Consider the following 20968-nt stretch of genomic DNA (forward strand, 5'->3'; position numbering starts at 1 on the left):
AGGCAGACGCTTAACGACTGAGCCACCCAGGCGCCCCAGGAAGTAACTAAGCATTAATACATTAACAAATAATTGCAGGACATTGTATAAGTACCGGAATAGAGACATGTACAAAGGGTGCAGTAGCACAAAGGAGAAATAATCAATTATGTTGGGAGTCTTGAAGGATGGCTGGAGATTTATTTTACAGCAACCCAAATGTAAGGGGGTCTTTTGTTAAGTTTTTACTTAGGGGCTTAATTCAGAACTTAATCTTGTCCTGCCAAGACAATGTTTGCTTTGCAGCAGGTTTCAGAATAAGAAACCTAGAATAAGTGAGAAGCTTGTGGAGTGTCTGTACATTCTATTCAGGGCAAAGGAAAACATGTGTTGTTTCCATGATGAAGAAAAACAATTTGCTAACTCAAGGGTTGCAAGAGATCTCCCAAAGGCCATCTACTTCCATTATAATTTGCTTTATATGAACCCGATATGCACAGTCTCCTCAGATAGGGGATTGAAGTACTCAGTCACCACAAGTACTGTGTTTAATATACATTAATATCTTGGGATGAACATGTTACTGTATGTTCTGTTAGTGCAACTTAGCTTCTGAAGTCTTGAGCATATCTGGTGTCAACACAGTTGAACGAATTTAGAAGATCAAAATAAAAACCTGGATTTGGGATAATTGGAAAAACTCCAGGCGCTTTTAACATATGAAAGTAGATTATATATTACTTGTGATTTTTTCCTAGAAAAATAATATCTTAAGAAAGCAAAATTATTCTAAAGCAAGGACTTTTGTGATACATGGGGATTGGGGATTTTTAAAAAGATACTGCAAATGAACACGGCAGAAGTTTCTCTAAAATAAAATGGACCTTGGGGCGCCTGGGTGGCTCAGTCGTTAAGCGTCTGCCTTCGGCTCAGGTCATGATCCCAGGATCCTGGGATCGAGCCCCGCATCGGGCTCCCTGCTCCGCAGGAAGCCTGCTTCTCCCTCTCCCACTCCCCCTGCTTGTGTTCCCTCTCTCGCTGTGTCTCTCTCTGTCAAATAAATAAATAAAATTAAAAAAAAAATAAAATAAAATGGACCTTTGGAGCTTCCAAGACCATAGTGATCAGTGGGTCTGAGGCTCCATGAGTTGGAGTGATCTGCTCAGAATTACATACCCACAAGTAGAGCCTGACCTGTGCATCTCTCCTCATTCTTGCCTGTGATTTTCTCAGTACCTCCATGCCTCAGGATGACAAGCTTATCTTGACAGCCCAAATACCTTCCTTCAAAATGCCCTGGTAAATTAAGGAGGTAGAGTTATGGGGGATGCCTTTTGACTTATTCTTAAGTTATAAGTGAGAGAAATAACAAAGCATCTATACCTTCTCACTTGATTAATAGTCACATGATTTTACATGATTTTATCGTTGTTCTAGTGGAACTTGAAATGTGAAATATGGTTTACTTTTTGGTTTACCTGCTACTGAGGTACACTTTCTTAATGAAAGTAAATAATGATATTTATTACCTAGGATAAAATATGCATATTAAAAAATAATATCTAGTGTGCTATGTGAATTATAAGTATCAAAAGGCAACAGGATGATGGTGTATAGATGGGTAATTTTGAAAACAAAGCATGTAGAACTGAAAATTAGAAGAGAATACATTCTTCATGTCTTAGTAAAAACAATACGTCAGATAACTTGTAAGGGGAGGGGCCAGCCATCCAGAGAATGGAAAGTCTTATATTTGACTCACTTGATAGTTCTCTAAACAGAGTGGTCATCTATAGCCTGGCTAAACTGTTGAGAAGGAAGGAGAGCCTGAAGCAAGAACCTATACAGTTCTCCATAGCTCAGTTCTCTTCTTATGAGATGTCAAGTAATGGGGCTGAGTTTGAGGTCACTTCATTTAATATCTTTACCGATGACCTGGAAACAAGAATCTAGAATATGTCTGTCAGATTTGTACTTGATGCTTAAATTAGGTGAAACCCCAAAGGATAGAAATAAAAATTCAAATAGTTTTGCAAACAGAATAAAAATTATATACAGAGAAGTGGTGCCCTTTATAATGCAAATACAGGATTGGACTCAGCATAAGAAATGAAAGACCAGGGAAAAATTCTGGAAAAAAGCTAAATACAAGTCAGCAATTCGCTGCCATTGTTTAAGAATGTCTGCACCATGCTGACTGTGGTTCTTATTAATTCCATGTTTATGAATGGCCAAGGTGCTTTAAGAACTAAGAGGTAAAACTCAAGAGTGTTAAAATGTACTCCAAATTATAGAAAAGAAAGAAAAAGGATGTCACGCACGAGTACAGGTTTAAGAAAAATAGAATGGTTCTATTCAGAAAATTTAAAAAAAAGGTTAAGTTAAAAAATTAGTCATATAGATGCTTTTAAGTACAGGAAGGGAATTTTTTTTTGTTTTTGTTTTTTTGGGAGAGGGGGAGGTCGATCCTTTCCTTTTTTATACTGACATGAACGGAAAATAGGCTCAGTGAAAGCAAAAAGACATTTTGGTGACTATCAGAGTAATAAATATTGGAAGAGACAAAGAGAATAGTGAAATTACCATCCTGGAAAGCTTGACTGAGATAATGAATGGTTGTTTTTCCTTAAGATTTGAGATATTTACTTGCTTGAAAAATACTTAGCAGATGACTTGAACTGTCTTGTCTGCCAACTCTGTGACTGTAATTTGAAGTTTGCCAAAAAGTCTTTGAAATAAATTGTAAATTTTAATTAAAATAAACGAAAGGAGGAGTTAGGTAACATTATTATTTCTGAGGCTTCTCTAGAGATTCATTAGAAAAAAAAATCTCAATTTTATAATTAATTTATTATTTGGCTCAAAATTTCTCTTTATTTCATCTTGTTTGGAGATATTTATCTTTTTCTGAACTATCCATTCGTCTTGCCTTGGATTTATTTATTTAAGGGGAGAGAGAATGCCCTGGGGACTGTTGCAGAATAATGGGCAGATGGGCTGATTTCTTGCTTATTAGTAAGCTGGAATGGTTTGACTAAAAACTTCTTCCTTAGGGATAGGAGCCCTTTAAAATGAGGCTTACTCAATCATGGAAATATAATTAAAGATAAAGATTTTATCACCTTGTTTCTATTTTTTGGTATTCTGGTTTGACTTGATGACTTCCTGTTATTCCTGATGAAGCCTTAAGTAGACCAGTAGTTTGTTCTTTTGTTCTTTTGTTATCAGAGTTGGACAGATGTAACTGCAGGATTCAGCAGGAGGTAGCAAGGAGAAGCCTCTCATTAAAGAAGAATTGGGAAATCCCATCTGAACACCCCTCCTTCCATTATTTAGAACATGGGGAACACGTGATGAATAGAACAGTGAAATTCTTAATATCAAACGCAAGGGTATGCGAAAACTCCGTACACCAGTGCATGCTTTCTTCTTTATTTTTTTCTTTTCTAAAACAAAACATTTTGTTTTGTTAACTGAAGTTAGACACAGCATGTTTTGAGGTAGTCACAGTGAGATGTAATTACTATGTGATGAAGTTGTAGTTTAACTCTTCTGGAGCCCAATAGAGTACTTTAGAAATAAGGAACTTCTGAAACCAAAGCATCTCAAACATCCATGGCAAGAATGTTAGTGCTATCACACATAAATCAAAGCATGATTTTTTATTCTAATTAATAGTTCTATTTACCATACTACTTGTTGGCTACATAATTTAAAAATATATGCAGCTTACATCGTGTGTCTGCAGTTTTTGGAGGAAGAAAAACATAGAATGTTTTGAATTTATCTCTCTCTCTTTTTTTTTTCTATTTTTCCAATTGGTTTCTATGTATGGAAAATCTATTGTTCCATGAATTAGTCCCAGACCTGGGCACAAACTGTGTGGAGAGTCAAGGGCATGGGTTAACTGTGAGGAATATGAAACACTAGAAATGGAAACTGGAGAGTGCATTGCAGCCCCCTCTCTACCACCAGCTGGGGTTTGCCATGGTTAGTAACCTCTCTGAGCTACAGGTCTCCTCCCATTTAAAACAGGAGAACCTCCTCATAGAGGGTTTTGGTGTACACTAAGGACAATAGTCTATGTAAAGTCACCTTTGCATGTTAAGTCTACAATACCAGTTTGGTTTCCCATTGGGGAACTGAACTCCATTTTCCCTGTGAGCATAAGAGGGATTCCAGAGCAATGAGATTTCAGTCCTTCTTGTCTCTGAGTCTTTTTTCTATTGCCAGCTCTTCTTTATTCCCACCTTCATTTTAGCAATGAGTCAGGCTGTGACATAACTAAGAAATGTTGCCCAAAGTAGCTTCTTCTGTTTTCCAAAGTCAAGGATACTAGGGAAAGACCTAAGAATCAGCTCGGAGAGGAGGAAGGTACTCTCTTATAATTAAATAAATCTCACTTGTATTATATTATCCAAAGAGACAGTCACCCTGTAGCGTTTTCTTTCTGATAGGATAGTGTTCCTAGGCTGAATTAGAATACTCATTCAAATACTTGTAGATATATCCTTTCTGAAAACATCTACTGTCAGCTAGGTGAAACATTCTTCTCCAATCCATGAAAACAATGAGTTCCTCCAGAAGAACCAAATTTTGGAAAGAGTTTTAGAAAAGGGTCTAGTTGACATTCACTATGCCACAAAACAGCTTCCACTATCAGAAAAAGCATAGGCATGCACACTTGTGGAATCACAAGTACTGCTCTATTTGCCCACATGGGACATTTAAATTAGATTACACTTTCCTGTGTTTGGAAAACCACTTATTATCTGGAATTAAGAAACATGATTGAGATCCAAGGAACATTAGGTGGCCACCAGTGTAACACAGCTTAACTGTGTTAACATCACAATCTTATATTACATAAGATAAGGATGATGTAGTGTATACCAGAATTACAGGTTCATAGAAGAACCTTGGAAATCATACCTGTAGTTTACCTTTCTAGAAATAAAGGCACAGAGATTCAGGTGACTTGCCAGCGGTTGTAATCGTGGTCCATCCAGGAATGGGATTCTTGTGTCCTGACTACTTATCCTATAGAGCAGACCAAACACTCATGGTCTATATAATGGCATGATATGGAAAACAGTTCTCTTTAGGGAATTAAATCTAAAAACATAGAGAAATACTTAAAAAAAACCAAAACTTCTCCATATCAAATGTAACTTTGTGTTATTATCATATGCTTTTATTAAATGTTTGGAGAAGAGAGATTTCCTCCTTTAATAATATTAACTGACAATTTGAAAAAGAAGTTTGTGGGTTCGATTTCAAGTTTGGCCAGATGGAAGTTGTCACCTTCATCCTGCATTATCAAGAAGCCCAGCCAGGTATGTGACTCTTTATGTTAAAAAGCAAATGAAATGGGTATTTTCCTTTTGTTGTAGGAGCCTAGGTTCTGAGACAGACAACAATGTAGGGACAATCTAACTGCCCATATGTTACTAGCACTTGACCCCTGTATTGACAGCCTCCAGTAGTCACCTGCCTTAATTCTCTCTTCTACCTTGTCTCCTTCCTATACCTCAGATGTCTGATTTGTCTGAGTTCAGGAAAAGCTGTCTTAATGATCCTGAAGAATGTGTCTTGACTTGCTGGCTGAACCTCTACTGCCAGCCAAGTCTCCAGACCTAGTTGGTAGATCTGGGGGATCATCTCTTTTCCTACTTGTTCTGTTTTTCTGTAAGTGTGCTGCCATACCATTAACTAGCAGAATGGAATGAATAATTTGCTGGGAATTACCAAAAAAGTTCAAGAGGAAGAGGCTCTAACACTTAAGACTGAGGTTGAATGGTGGAACAGGAAAACCTTGAAGATGGGGCAAATTTGAAGATGAAAATTATACCAAGAGAGGGAATCAAGATCAATTTTAATTATGTCACAAATATTCTTTAGGTGGGCCAAGAAGAGGAATCCCTGCTGTTTGTATTTTTGTTTAACTTATAACCAGATGGAGTTTTCCAGTTAAACTAATAATAACTGATTAGTCTCGATTTATCTGCAATCTATTCAATTGATCAAGAAATATGCATTGCCTGCTGTGTGACCAGTACTACCAGAAAGAAGTATTGATGAGAAGAGACTGCAGCCAATATAAAGGAATCTCCTGGGGGTTGTTTTAACCTTCCTAGGTTAAAGTGAAGGCAGAACAGAGAGTTCTCAATGAGAAGAGAATGCTTTTTCATGCATACCCTTGGGGGTAAGAATCATGTCTTAATTATCTGTGTATCTCTAGAACGGAGAACAGAGCCTGGCACTGAGCAGGTGTACAATAATGTTTGCTGAAGGAGTACTGACAGTCTTTCTGGGCAAATGTAGAGAATGAGTAAATTACTTGATTCTTTTTCACCTAATGAAATCCCTCTCTCCACTTTTCCCCACTACCATGATAAGGAAGTGCATTTGGAATCTCTAGTGGAGTATGAATTTCATTTTCCTATAGAAGAAATATTCAAAATGACAGTTTAGATATAATTGAAAAGTGTTGGGCACCTGAGCGGCTCAGATGGTTAAACGTCTGCCTTCGGCTCAGGTCATGATCTCCAGGTCCTGGGATCGAGTCCCACATCGGGCTCCCTGCTCAGTGGGGAGTCTGCTTCTCCCTCTTCCTCTGCCTCTCCCCACTGCTCCTGCCCCCCCCCCCTCTCTCTGTATCTCTCTGTCTCAAATGAATAAATGAAAAAATTCTTAAAAAAAAAAAGAAAAGAAAACTGTTTTGGGGAGCACAAGGAATTTTGTTGGTTATCCAGGAACACATCAGGTCATAGCTACTATACTTTCTAGGGCCAAATGTGTTCAAAATTGGAAACACAACCATTTTTCTAAGTTAGGTTCATATCCACCTGTTTTTTAAAAGTTTTATTTAAATTCCAGTTAGTTAACATACAGTATAATATTAGTTTCCGGTGTACAGTATAGTGATTCTACAGTTCCATACAGCACTCGGTGCTCATCACAAGTGTACTCCTTAATCCCCATCACCTATTTAACCCATCCCCCACCCACCACCCTCTGGTAACCATCAGTTTGTTCTATATGGTTAGGAGTCTGTTTCTTGGTTTGCCTCTCTTTCTCTCTCTTTTTGTTTTCCTTTGCTCATTTGTTTTGTTTCTTAAATTCCACATATGAGCAAAATCATATGGTATTTTTCTTTCTCTGACTGATATTTGTAGTAGCATTATTTACAATAGCCAAATTATGGAAATAGCTGAAGTATCCATTGATTGATGAATGGATAAAGAAGATGTGGTGTATGTATACATATATACAGAATGGAATATTATTCAGCCATAAAAAAGAATGAGATCTTGCCTTTTGCAACAACATGGATGGAGCTGGAGAGTATTATGCTAAGTGAAATAAGTCAGCCCACTTGTTTTTTTTAAATTGGCTCTTCTGTTCTAGCTGCTATGAGTTTGTAGGGGAAACAACAAATACCAATAGTGCCTTTCATCCAGGATAAAAAGATACTTATCAAAGGAGAATATGAATATATATATATTGTATGAATGAATGAATATATATATAGTGTCTTGGATTTATTGATGGTTATTTAATTTGATGTTGCAAGGCATTTAGTTGGACATATAAGACAGATGTATGTTCAGCAGTTAACTAGTTTGTGTGATTAATGTAGAGAAGTGGCATAGTGATCTTGAGAGAAGGAAAGCTCGATGCAGTTTGTTGTTAGAAAAAGCTCCATGGTCAGGGTGCCTGGGTGGCACAGTCAGTTAAGCTTTTGACTCTTGGTTTCGGCCCAGGTCTAATCTCAGGGTGGTGAGACTGGGCTCCTCGCTCAGCCTGAGTGTGCTTGGGTTTCTCTCTCCCTCTGCCCCTCCCCACTGCACATGCTCTCTCTCTTTCTAAAATAAATAAGTCTTTAAAAAAAAAGAAAGAAAGAAAAAGCTCCATGGTCAGTTTGGGACTTGAGGTGGGTAGATTTTAGGGAGAAGGAAAAAAGTAAGAATAGGTTTTTTTTTTTCTTTTTTTTTTAATCTGGGAAGTTTTCACTGACCCACCAAGACAGGATCAGATGCTCCTCCTAGAAGCTCTGGTAACATTTCCTTAATAAAAATCTGATCATGGGTGCCTGGGTAGCTCAGTCGGTTGAGCCTCTGACACTTGGCTTCAGTTCAAGTCATGATCTCAGGGTTATAGGATGGAGCCTCATGTTGAACTCTGCATCCAGCAGGGAGTCTGCTTGGGATTCTCTCGCTCCTTCTCCTTCTGCCCCTTGCCCTACACACACACTCTCCCCTACCCCTCAAAATAAATAAATAAATCTTTAAAAAATCTGATCATATTATATCTATCTGCTTTTATAGGCCACCTTGGAAACAGGAATGTATAAATGAATTTCAGCAATAATGGGAGATGTTTGAATTTATTCTGAGGACATTGAAGACTAAAAAAAAAATGTTTTATGAAGAATAAAAAAGTGCAACAATCTGAGGGTCAGATTTGGGGAGGAAACTTGAAGGTGATGAGACAGCAAATCCTGTTGATTAAAATAGTTCAGGTAGGAGAGAAAAAGAGGTGGTGCCCAGGTGATAGGAATAGAATGGAAGGAAGACATAGGATGTATTTCCAAAGTGGAAACAAAAGGTTTTATTTCCTGGGTGTGAGAGACGGGAAAGAGAGAAGGGAAAAGTGACTACAGTTTCAAGCCTACTAGACACTTTTTTATTTCTCTCCAAAGTGGTGGGTAAAACTCCACAACATTTGTAATAATGCCAAAGTTGTTTTCCAGGTTTAAATAATTTGTGTCATAAATGTTAGCATTTCTGTTTTCCTCATTTTCTAAATTTGTTTGTTGTCCTTGAGAAAAGTTAGGTTCTTTAGTCTCATTTGTTTTCTAGCGGAAAAAAGAAAAGACAATTGAAAATGAAGACAGCTACATTACATTTTGTTTGATATTGTATCACTGGCCATTTCATCTGCTCATTAAATTCTCTTTGAGTCATTTTTTCCCTTTAAGCTGTAGGTTCGTATATTCAAGGACTTATAGCAGTTAAAAAAAAGATGTAGAAAACTATCTTGGAGAAAAATAACAGAGTGATCACACTTTGGGAGAGATATAGAAAATGAAGCCCAGGTGATATATATGATTTGTTGTGAACAAATGACAGTTAATGACAACATGGGAATTAAAACCTACGTGTACTGACTTTCAAACTATTGCTCCTTATTACTATGCTATAGTAATTCTGGCAAAAGTACAGATAATGTGTGAAATCTTCCAAATGATATAACTAAGCTGTTAAAACTTACTGCACAGACATATATGTATGACTGCAGAGGATTTGCAAGAAATCTTGCTTAGTTTCCATTTAAATTTAGACTGTCACGAAGGGCAATTTGGCATTTATCTCTTCAACTGTAGGATAACCTGTATTTTTTGAGACTTCCTGTTGAAGAGAGAATTTTTAGTGGGTTTCTTCAATTTCTGTACATCTTGCAAGCAGAGGTACTATCTTTGTTCCAGACTATTTTTTCAAGGATGTTGGTACAGCGAACAGCCTTGGAAGATAGAGAAGCAAAGATCAGGCATGCTTACTATCCAGTATAATAAAGGTAATGGGCTCCCTCTGGAGCAAAGTACAGATACACTTACTGCCTACTGTAAGAGATTCAGGTTTCCTAAAGTCAGGGTTCCTGTTCTCTGTTCGACCCACTGAGTGTGCAGACATCCATCTGGTCCATATCCATCTGGACTATATCTCAATTCTGTGAGAATTGGGAGTAAGGAAAACTGACATGAGTATGCTGAAGTCCATGCTTTGTGCTGTGCTATGAGTAATAAAGTTCTTTGTCTCTGACCCAGGAGTCTCCTATCTTCTGGCAGTATCCATAAAAATATAGCAGGCTAACTTGTTAGCTTGTAAGTAGGATCTCAGATCCGTCACAGTTCTTGACATTCTCTAGGTGTAGAATTTTATGGGCCCAGGAAAAATCTGATAATTGGCTAGGTATAAGTGAAATTTGAAATGTTGTATATCAGTTTTTACTCAGTAAGACTCCTAGAGTTTTAGACAGAACGGCTTAAGATCTGAGTGTGTTATTAAGATCCTGGGGCTCACTGATAGGATTTGTGAAGTAGTACTTGCTCTCACCCATTACAAACTATATAGCATTGAATATAGTGTTGTTATATTCTAAATGCTTTTGTATATTGATAGGCTCAAAAAAGTTATTTTTGGGACAATTATGCAGCATAGGCTGGCAAACACATATTATGTAGTAATTTGTATAGAGAGTCTATGTGACCAAAATGGATGGCTTGACCGTACTTTGGTTCCTAAATTTTGCTTGTGTGACTTGAAGAACTTCCTGGAGGAATATCCTTCTTCCTACTTGAATTTGGAAACTCCCTTTCCAGGTCTGATTATTACCATATTATCAAGGATCCAGTTTGTTCTTGGGAGCTAAGCAGACTGAATAATTAAAATGGACATTGGCTGTTTTAGTTTACTTCTAAGCTAGAAACACCAAATATGAAGCTTACACAGAAGAGGATATCATGAAGATTGACGACAGAGGGAACCCATCAGATGCATAGGCTTTGTTAAGGCCCAGAACATAATACCCAACATTTACACAAATCAGTACTAAAGACTAAATTTGGGACTGTGGTAACTGTGTGGTTAACAAGTTAATAATCTTGCCTCCAGCTCTAATGTATGTTTAATCATTTTCCTGGTATTGGGTTTAAAGCTAACAATGAATATGATTGCACTGCATGTCTCTTTTTTAGACATTAGTTCAAGTTAGTTCTAATCTATAATATACTTTTATTTCCTTTGTAGGCTTTTTAAAATCATTTTTCTGTACAGTAGATTTATGATTGTTTTAAGATCATTGTGATGTTATATAAAAGGATAGAATGGGTGCAAGAGTGGGTGAGAGGCCAAGGGAAGTGCAGAGTGAAAGTAAAGAGAAAAGTGCAGAAGAAGCTGTACTTCAAATATACAGTACTTCCTGTGAATGTATTTTTAGACACAATGGCTCACGTTCAGAAAGTATATACATGAAACTTATCTTCAGAGATCAACAGAGACTTTGCTTTGAGAGGAAATAGTAGATTTTGACCTAGTAATATGTAGTTATCCATTATAGAAATTAACATTGATAACCTTGTTTGTAGAAAAAAAAAGCATGCAGAACAGTGCATTTCTAGCTAGCAGGGTCTGCTCATTTGGGAAAAGACCTTGTGTTTATTGTATGCAAAGTCAGCCCTTATACTTCATCTCCCTCATGGCCTACTTTACTTGCTAGCCATCTGTGGCAGATTACATTTTCCAAGATGGCCCCCATCCCTTATGTTCTTCCGCAATATGATCTGTCCACTTCCTCTCATCAAGAGGTGGAGTACATCTTTTTACTACTTGAATCTGGGTGGGCCCAGCAACTGCCTTGACCAGTAAAATATGGCAGAGCCCTTAATTGGCCTGGTGCTTTCTACTTCCTGCCTCTTCAAGCCCAGTTGTCATGGAAGAATGCAAACACTTTGACACCACTAAACAGTAAGAAGCCCCAACCATGTGGAGAGGCTCTAGAAAATGAGATGCCACATAAAGAGAGAGGCCAGTGAGCACCAAGGAACCAGATAGGTGAGTGAGGATGCCACTGTGGAACTGGACCCTCCAGCCCTAGCTGCCTTACTTGACACCGCATGAATCAGAATGAGTAAGTCTGTTGAGCCTTTTCTGAATCCCTGGCCCATGAGTTTGTGAGCAAAATAAATTATTCTTCTAAGACACTTAGTTTATGAGGTAGTTTGTAACAGTAATAAATATTTGGAATACCATCAGTCTTGACTAAGTGGCGGTTAGAAGTTAGAGAGTACTAACAGATAACAAACTCTTTATTTTGACCTTTTAAAAGATTTGTTTTTTTGTGTGTGTGGTTTTTTTTTTTTTTTTTTGGTTTGTTTGTTTGTTTGTTTAAAGTGGGAGAAATAGGGGCACCTGCCTGGCTCAGTTGGTAGAGCATGAGACTCTTGATCTCAGGGTTGTGAGTTCAAGCCCTATATTGGCTGTGGAGCCTACTTAGAAAATGTGGGAGAAACAGTAGTGGTCATTTATTGATAATTTATTCACAGGAATGATAAGGCAGTACACCCCGACTTCTTTGGTCATCTGTCTTGTCTGATTATATCCATTAGTTTAAAGGCTTGCTGAAGCTTTCCTTTTCATATTTTCATTGCTTTTTCTCTCATTCTTGAGATTCTTTGGCAAACAGTAACATTGTGAGAAAACAAGCTCATCCACCCATTAGTCAGTCCTCCTTTGCCTTCTCCTATTGATATTCAGGTTTATAGCAAACCTTCACTTGAACTTGGGATATTGTGCAACAACAACAACAAAAAAAGATAATTTTGTCTTATTCAGCACTCTGCTTCTAATGCCTGAAATATTTCTGCCTGGTGTATAATGAATTATATATTTTTTTTTTACCATTCTGAGAACAACTGGGCAATCACTGGGCCTGTGTGTTTGTGGAGGAGGGAGGGCTTCTTGAAGCTCATTTTTGTGGTGAGACCTTCCACTAGAAGACATCTACACTGGTTTAGGAATGAGAAAACTTGGAATTTTATTCAAAGTGTTGCTAAGTGTAGGTATAGCCTTGCGTAAGTAACATAACCTAGTTGGGCTCCAATTTTCTTGTTGAAAGTGAGGAGCTGGATGTCATGGTCTTTAGGTTACCTTCTACATCGTGATCTTTGTGTTTTTGTCACTTCCATTACCACCATGGTTACACAGCTTTTAAAATATGATTTTACATTTATATAAAACTTATATATGAAGTCTCTGAATAATTTTTGTGTTCAGAATTTATCAATGGACACATACTCTCTCTTCATAGTTAAAAGAAACAAGAACATTTGTCATGACTTATTTTTAAGCTGGTTTAAGTTTTAAAATGTTTACAGTAATAAAGTTAAATTGCACTAGAAAAAATATATCTGTCAAGGACACAACCTACCCCAATGTGCCATTCATTTGCATCTACAGGGAAACCCAATTATAAGAGCTATTTTCAAGAACTAGTATCACTGGAGACTGAGCAGAGCTACCCTGTAGTAGAGCAAGCAGGTAACAGCGCGTCCTAAAAAACTGACCTAGACAGGAACATGTACATGGTGAGCTCACTCACATTTTGTTATTCTCCTGTGGAATACTACATTTGATCTAAAATATTGTTGCTAATGTTTATGTAAAGTGAGATTATAATCAATCACTATGCTAATTTTAATAGTTGTGTGCCTCAGGTGGATTGAGATGCTAAAATTGTATGCCATGGGTTCCAAAAGCTCTCTTTTTTAGGTTGGACATGGTACATTTTGCAACCAAATACCTCTTTGGTAAACGTTATGTAAGACAGGCATAAAGTGAAAGAAGCAGGTCCCTAATCAATTGTTGCTGCTGCTTTAAGATCTATCGCAATGAAATATTTGTTGAGCTCCCTCCAGTCCAGGTCAGGACACATACCATATTTACATGAGAAACATGGGTCCTTCTTCCTAATCGTTCCTTAAGGGAATGGACTAGTTTCTCTCTGGTCTATTAAACCTTATGCAAGAGCTGATGACTCCTTAATTCCAAATAATAGTAGGTAAGATTTGACATAGGCTTTTTAAGTTCACCCATGTGTAAAGGCTGCTCAGTGAGGTGGCATGATCCTGGTCTTCCCTATGCTACTAACTAGTTCTAGAGCCTTGGGAGCAATCTCTAATCTTTCTGAATTTTGTTTCCTGATTTGTTAAATGAAATGGGTTTCAAAATTTTTTCTTTGAGTCCTCTTCCCAGTACAAGACTTTGATGAAGATGAAGTCTCCTTCCCTTGCTGTTTAGGCAGGAGGCCTCTGCACTGCCGTCTTCTTGCTTCTTACTTTCTCCTTGGGCTTATGAATGAAACACCGTTAATGGTGACAGACTAACTAGTGTGTCTGTCCACTCCGTCACCATCTCTTTTTCTCCCAGACTGCTGATAGAGCCTTTTAAACACATCTCTTCACATCCATTCTCTGTTTGACTCCCACACAGTAGTCCTTTACAAAGAATACTCTTTAAAACAAAAACAAAAACAAAAACACCAAAGCTTATGATTTTACTTCTCTCCTTTAACCATGAGAAATGGCTTCATGTGCCTTTTCAGTGTGAATCCCAAGCCCTTAACGTGGCTTACTGGTCTTTCTGCTCTTTAGTCCCTCCTTACACGTCTGCCACTTTGCATTCCAGCCTCACCTTTTACTTTGTAGCAGCCTGGAGTTGTCCCACGGAAGACTGAGGTGGTGGCTTAGTGAATATGAATAATTTGTTGTGGTATAAATTTGCTGGGATAAGCACAATGGATATATACTTTTACCAAAGGACTTGGTGATATCAGACCAAGGGAAGTTGTTGGATATGGCTTCTTAAGTGTTCCTAGTTCTTCATGGGAGATGTGCTCAGTTTTGTGGTCACGGAATTTTTCGTTCCCAGAGTGAGGATTGGTTTTCCATCTCCAACACATTCCCTGAAACTATAGAGGTGATATGTTATATGGTTGCAAAATCTGCCTTTTCTGGCTATATCACCTGGTTTTAACATCCATAAGCTAACAGGGCCATCTTGCTGCATGGTTCATAAATTGTATAATAATGATTAGATGTCACACATGGATACTTACTTGGAACAATCATCAGTCTATGGAGAGGCACACTTGGTGATACTTTCAGGCGTAGGGTGGAGTCACTACTACAGACCTGCCTACAGACTATTGTACAACCACATGGGCCTTGTCTCATTCTGCCAATGCCATGTTCTTCCCATTCTTCTCCAACCCCACCTTACACCTTCCTTTCCACTTCGATAATTCCTACTCATCATTTAAATCCTCTCAATATGCGAGTCACTTCCTCTCAGAAGCATGTCCTGTTCTTTCAGAAGGTTGGATATCCCTGTTTTATGCTTCCGTAATGCTCTTACCATCCCCTATAGAGTCCTCACACTTCTAGTTCAATGATTGTCCCACTTTTAGATTGTAAGCTCTTTAAAGGCAAAGATTATCTAATTTATGCTAATGCCCCTACATTAAGCACGAGGCCTGACATATAGTTGTCAGTCACCCAATACAATATCTGTTGCATGACTAAAGGAATAAATGAACAATAGAAGGGGAAGTCATAGATGAGAAGAAGGAGTGGATCACAAGAAAGGAGAGGAAGTGCTTCCTGCTGATGCTGTTGGTGGAACTGCAAAGAGCTGGGAAGGGAAAATGAGAAGGTCTCCCGCCTGGCCCATGAGCCTGACTTTAGCTTCCAAGGAGGTGTAACTATTAGAGTCCACCCAGATTTCCTATGGAAGAGAGACCGTATAGAATAAGACCTGTGCAGAACACCTGGCAACTCAGGAAAGGCACTAGAAGAGGTCTGGAAGTAGATCTGAGCCCAACAGTATCTACACCCCAACACATACGAGGACTTTTTATGGTCAACTTTGAGAAACTATGTTTTTCCTTTGTTTGCTATCTTTCCTTCATATTTTCCCCCATTGATAATAAAAGTATCAAAAAGGAAAGAGAAAGAAGAATCTTTAGAGAACCTCAAGAAGCTTTGTGCTTGCTCATAAGATAGGCAAACATTCTATGTTTTCATCCTCAGTGGATCAGAAGCAGTGACATCTGGAAGTAGGAAAAGAAATAAAGGATTTATCCAGGAAGAGAGATAGGAGAAAAGGGCTGGAAAATAGGAAAAGAAATAAAGGATTTATCCAGGAAGAGAGATAGGAGAAAAGGAGAGTGGACCAAAGCTGCTTTGAGATTGTGATTCCATGGGACCTATCAGGTATCCTATTCTCATACCCACCCCTAATCAATAATATTCTTCTCTGCATCTCTTCTGATTCCCCTCTAATTACTTGTGATCCTTTTTTCATCAGAGTAGCTCCTTTGCTCCTGGACATAGGATCCATTTCCAATGGCTAACGGCCTTGATGCACTGAGAGTATCATTCATATAACAGGGAAGCCCAAATAGAAGTGTAACTATATAATCCCTGGAAAGCATCAGTAGAAATGGTTAGGTACCATAGGCTAACTGTTGTAACAAACAACAGCGTAATCTCAGTGATAAAATACTCATGAGAAAAAGTTCCTCAGGTCTACTGAAGGTCCATGAAGGAGGGAATGGGAAGAAGAGAGGCTCTGCTGCACACAGTGACTCAGGGACTCAGGCTTTTTTCTGACCTGGTGCTCTTCCACCTTCTAGGTTATGTCTCCCACTGTATTCAGCCACTAGAGAAGATCAGTCTTGGGAGGATTGTATTAGCTAGACCTGAAAGTGGCATACACTTCCACCTTTTCTACAGGCTAGAACTAAGTCACATGGTCTCACCCAGTGGCAAAGTAGCTGGAAATATGGTGGTACTAGTTTCCTTGGGTTGTCAAAACAAAGTACTGGGTGGCTTAAAATAATAAAACTTTATTCTCTCACAGTTGTGGAGGGTAAAAGTCTGAAATTAAGGTGTCATCAGGGCCAGACCACTTCTGAAGGCTTTAGAGAAGAACCTTTCCTCAGCTCCTCCTAGCTTCTTTCTGGTGGGTTGCTGGCAATGTGTCATCATTGCCTTGCAGCTACACTTCTCCAATTTCTGCCCGAGTCTTCACATGGCTATCTTCCCTCTGTGTCTCTGTGTCCAAAGTTCCCTCTTTTTATAAGGACAACAGTCCTTGGATTAAGGCCCACTCTAATCCATTATGACCTCATCTTAACATGATTGCATCTACAGAGACCCTAATCCCATATAAGGTCACATGCACAGGTACTGAGGGTTAGGACTTAAACATTTTTTTGGTGGGGGTTGGGGGATTGCAGGAGGCAGTTCAACTGTGACAGTGGCCTAAAGGAAAAGAGAAATTGATGAACTACTATCCGACCTCTCTCTGCCTAGTTGTTAAGATTCTCTACCACAAGTAATAGTGAATAGGAAAGCCTTTTGAAGGCTTTTTTAAAAAAAGATTTTATTTATTTATTTGACAGAGAGAGACACAGCGAGAGAGGGAACACAAGCAGGGGAGTGGGAGAGGGAGAAGCAGGCTTCCCAACTGAGCAGGGAGCCCGATGCAGGACTCCATCCCAGGACCCTGGGATCATGACCTGAGCCAAAGGCAGATGCTTAACTGACAGCCACCCAGGCATCCCTTGAAGGCTTTTTTGATGGTCTTAGAGAACTAAGCCTTTTTTATAACACTGTTTCTGTAAAAAAATGTATTTTTAACACGAGACAACTCTGATTGACAAAGGAACTTTTGGAAGTTAACCTACCTCTAAGACATAATTGCTTATACTTCAGGGGACTTTACCCCACTCGAATAATGTTACAAGTTTTTTTGAAGTAGTATGTGTCACGTTTTGTAATACTATTAACTCTGATAGTTCAATAAAATAGAGTAGGCATATTAAAATTAATATAATCATGTCTAAAACTCCATGCCTATTAAATATGCTTAGCCTAAAATCAATAAAGTTTTCCTTTTTCTACTTAGGCCACTGTCATCTAACTGTGGTTTCTGCTCTTGGCATTTTCCATCTTAGTCTTTGCTCTTATCTTACCACACTTTATTAAGTGTGCACTTTGTTAAGTCAGCCATGATTTAATAAAAGAACAGTGGCCTTAGAATCAGAACTTTAGCTCTGTATTTTTTTCTTTAGCTCTGTATTTTATTAATTTTGCTATCTTGGGCAAGTCACCAAAACCACTTCTTACCTCAGTGTTTTCACCTGTACTGTGATTGATATTAATCCTTTCCCTGTGTGGTGGTGAGAATTCTATTGAAGTCACTTCATATTTGAGTGTGTGTCATATGCCAGTATTGCTATAAGTGCTTGAGATGTATGAGTGAGAATGAAGTTCTCAGTCTTCATGGGGCTTCTATCCTAGGAACTAAAAATTATATAAATTATAAAATGCTTTACCAATGTAAGGTATTATTGTCATTGCTATGTTAGCAGCAGCAACTCCAATTTCTCAAGTATCTTTAAAAATCTTATTATGCATTAGCTCCTAGATATCAGGAAGTACATAAAAAGAAATTCTAAGAAATGAAGAATTTACCCATTGGATGTTTAACCAGAAACATAAACTGGATGGTAAATATTGAAAACGTTTCTTTATTGCATTTAAAAGTAATCCTTGGACCCCTATTTTATGGGTTGTGCAGTGAGTTAGGCTCCATGTGGAATGTGAAAATAGGCATTAATCCTGCTCTCAAGGAGGAGTGCATGGGTCGTTCTGTCGGGTGAAGGACTGACTCTTAGTTTCAGCTCAGGTCATGATCTCAGGGTCATGATATCGAGCCCCACGTCAGGCTCTGTGCTCAGCTGGGAGTCTGCTGAAGATTCTCTCTCTCCCTCTCCCTCGGCCCCTCCCTCCACTCGCACTCTTCTTCTCTCTCTCTTTCTTGCTCTCAATAAATAAATAAATCTTAAATAAATATCACAAATAATCTTAAATTTATAATCATAATTAAGTCATATAATCATAAATCAAAAAATCATAAATAAATAAATCTTTACAAAAATCCTGCCCTCAAGGAGTTTAGAATCCAGTCAAATACATGCCCACTAAAAACTGCACTATGAGGATACAAAGTTAATAGTATACAACAGTGAGGCACCAAAAAATTGATCGAAAGTCTCAAAAGCAGAACTGAAACACCTACAACACCATAATGTCTTATTGACATTGTTTATATGTAGAATATTTACTTTCTATTGCTGAAATGGACATAGCACTACCAGCACCTGTTTTATTTATCTACTTACTGAGATTTCATTTTATACTTTGAATACAGATATTGACATCTACGGTCTGCTATATGTGTAGTGTTTGTGCAGTACTTTCACTCTGTAATGGAAATATCTTGTATAAAAGCTTAAATGATATTTCAGAACAACACCAAGCATCTAGAAGGTTAGAGCTCATTGTTAAAATTGGAGGCCTGAATCTGTTTAAAGCCATGTACTATATATTTGGGTACTGACAGAGAAGACACTGTTATGAGAGGCTGTCTGAACATTATCAGAAGTTACTGATTCATAAAGTATTGAAATGTGAAGTACACTTCTTTGCAATTTACATTGCAGTGGTGCACCACGATTGCAGATAGGTTGCCAGTTTTGTTGACCATTATATCCCCAGTGGTTAGGACAGTCTATCCCTAGTGGTTAGTTCCTGGTACATGGTAAACATTTGACAGATGTTTATTGAGTAAACGAACCCAATTTCCAGGCTGAGGGTGCTCCTAAGCAAGGTCAAGTAAGGGATGCACAATGGGGATGGGTGAGGGAATAAGTGGGATGGCTGAGGGGATAGCAGAGGATTAGGAGGATATCGTGGGGGATTTCTGTGAGGGCTGACAACAGTGGGGATTGGGCTTCCAGAGGCTTCTGTAGAAGTTCCTATAAGGTTTTGTTTCAGAAAAAAGAGGCCCATTGCCCCTTTCCTGGCTGTGGGATCCAAGGCATCACTGGTGGGGTGTGTCTGCTCAAACAGAAGGAGGGTAGAGAGAGTAAGGGGCAGAAGGACTCAGTTGACTCTAGATGAGGATGTGGCAAAGGTCTTTGGGGTGGTAAAGCAGAGAGGAAGAGCAATCCCAATAACAGTGGGGAGAGAAGGTGTATTTGTCTTCTCATGTTTATTGGAAAGATGAGTTCCCAATTTTGGTAGTCATTTCCATGTAAGAAACATTTTTCTAATGTTGTTTTCTAAGTTGAAAATTATATATATTTGTAATAATGATGGTAGGATCAACAATAGCAATAACACATTTACATAGTCACCTTCAGTTTTCAAAGTGTATTTATATGCATTATCTCATTGGGTTGGTCCTTACTTTATTTTTACATTTAAGTATTCTGTGTATTATACTTTGAGTTTGCTTTCTAGGAATAGGGATGTTTAGTGTGTGCACATGTATTTGCACCAAATATGTTGGGCTCCGGTTGCACCCACAAATATACAAATATGGCCACCTCGATCCAAAAGATGAAATTGGTTTTCCTGTGATAAAAATCAGCCCTGTTTTCTTTTCTTATCAAGAATAATTCTGGAACTTTATATATAAGCTCCTTGAAAGCAGGGATTGAGTTTTATTTATCAGTCAATAAGAAGAATTAGGTTAAGATTAATTATAAAATGTTTTAACTGCGTGAATTTCTTGTATTTGTGTTACCCCGCATATTACATATGTATTTGACAAACCTTGATTAACTGCCTTTAATATATAATGCATCATGCTTGGTTCTGGGAAATTTAATGATCTCTTTCCAACCAAAACGCGCACACATGCGCGCACGCGTGCACACACACACACCCACACCCACACACACACACTCATACACACTTACTATCCCAGGCCTTAAGTAGCTCCTGATGGGAACATACAGTTGTGAGATGTATTGCAGGTGCTCTGTCAGAAGTGTACAGTGGAAGGAGGAGGCCCAGAGGAGGGAGTGATCTGTGTTACCTGGTTGATGGGGAACGTGTTCTCAAAGCTTCATGACAAAAGTCATCCTTGAGCCGAGTTTTGAAAGATTATCATTTGGAATCAAGTGAATAACATCATAAAACTGTAACTTTCTTACATGCACTTTAGGATATTAACAGCTAATCCTTTTCCTTGAGTAGCCTCTTCACTGGCTGAAATATATCTCTTCAGGTTCAGAGACACATTCAAGATTGTTATAGTTTTCTCATCATGCATTGTGTCTGTTCCGTGTTGAAGTACCTGTAGGAAGAAAATTAAGTGCAGGTTTTGTGTGTGGGTTGAGAGCTGATCGAATCGAAGGTGTGTCAAGAACCAACCAGCAGAGTCCCCAAATCATTCGAGTCCCTGGCATTCTTTTTTCAAGGCTTTCTTCATTGTAACCGGTCCCTGATGGTAATTGGTTGAATCAGATTTAACAATGCAGTCAGATAAACAGTTGTGGCAGCTGCTGCCAT

The 20968-nt window shown here is 38.3% G+C and overlaps 1 protein-coding gene across 3 annotated transcripts in view; it reads left to right on the top strand.

Moving 5' to 3' along the window:
- ANK2 (ankyrin 2) overlaps window positions 1-20968 on the top strand; it is a 628385-nt gene that overhangs the window by 284319 nt on the left and 323098 nt on the right. The gene's annotated exons all lie outside the window — the stretch shown is intronic.

Source organism: Halichoerus grypus, chromosome 3 (assembly GCF_964656455.1).
Source record: "Halichoerus grypus chromosome 3, mHalGry1.hap1.1, whole genome shotgun sequence".
Classification (NCBI taxonomy): domain Eukaryota; kingdom Metazoa; phylum Chordata; class Mammalia; order Carnivora; family Phocidae; genus Halichoerus; species Halichoerus grypus.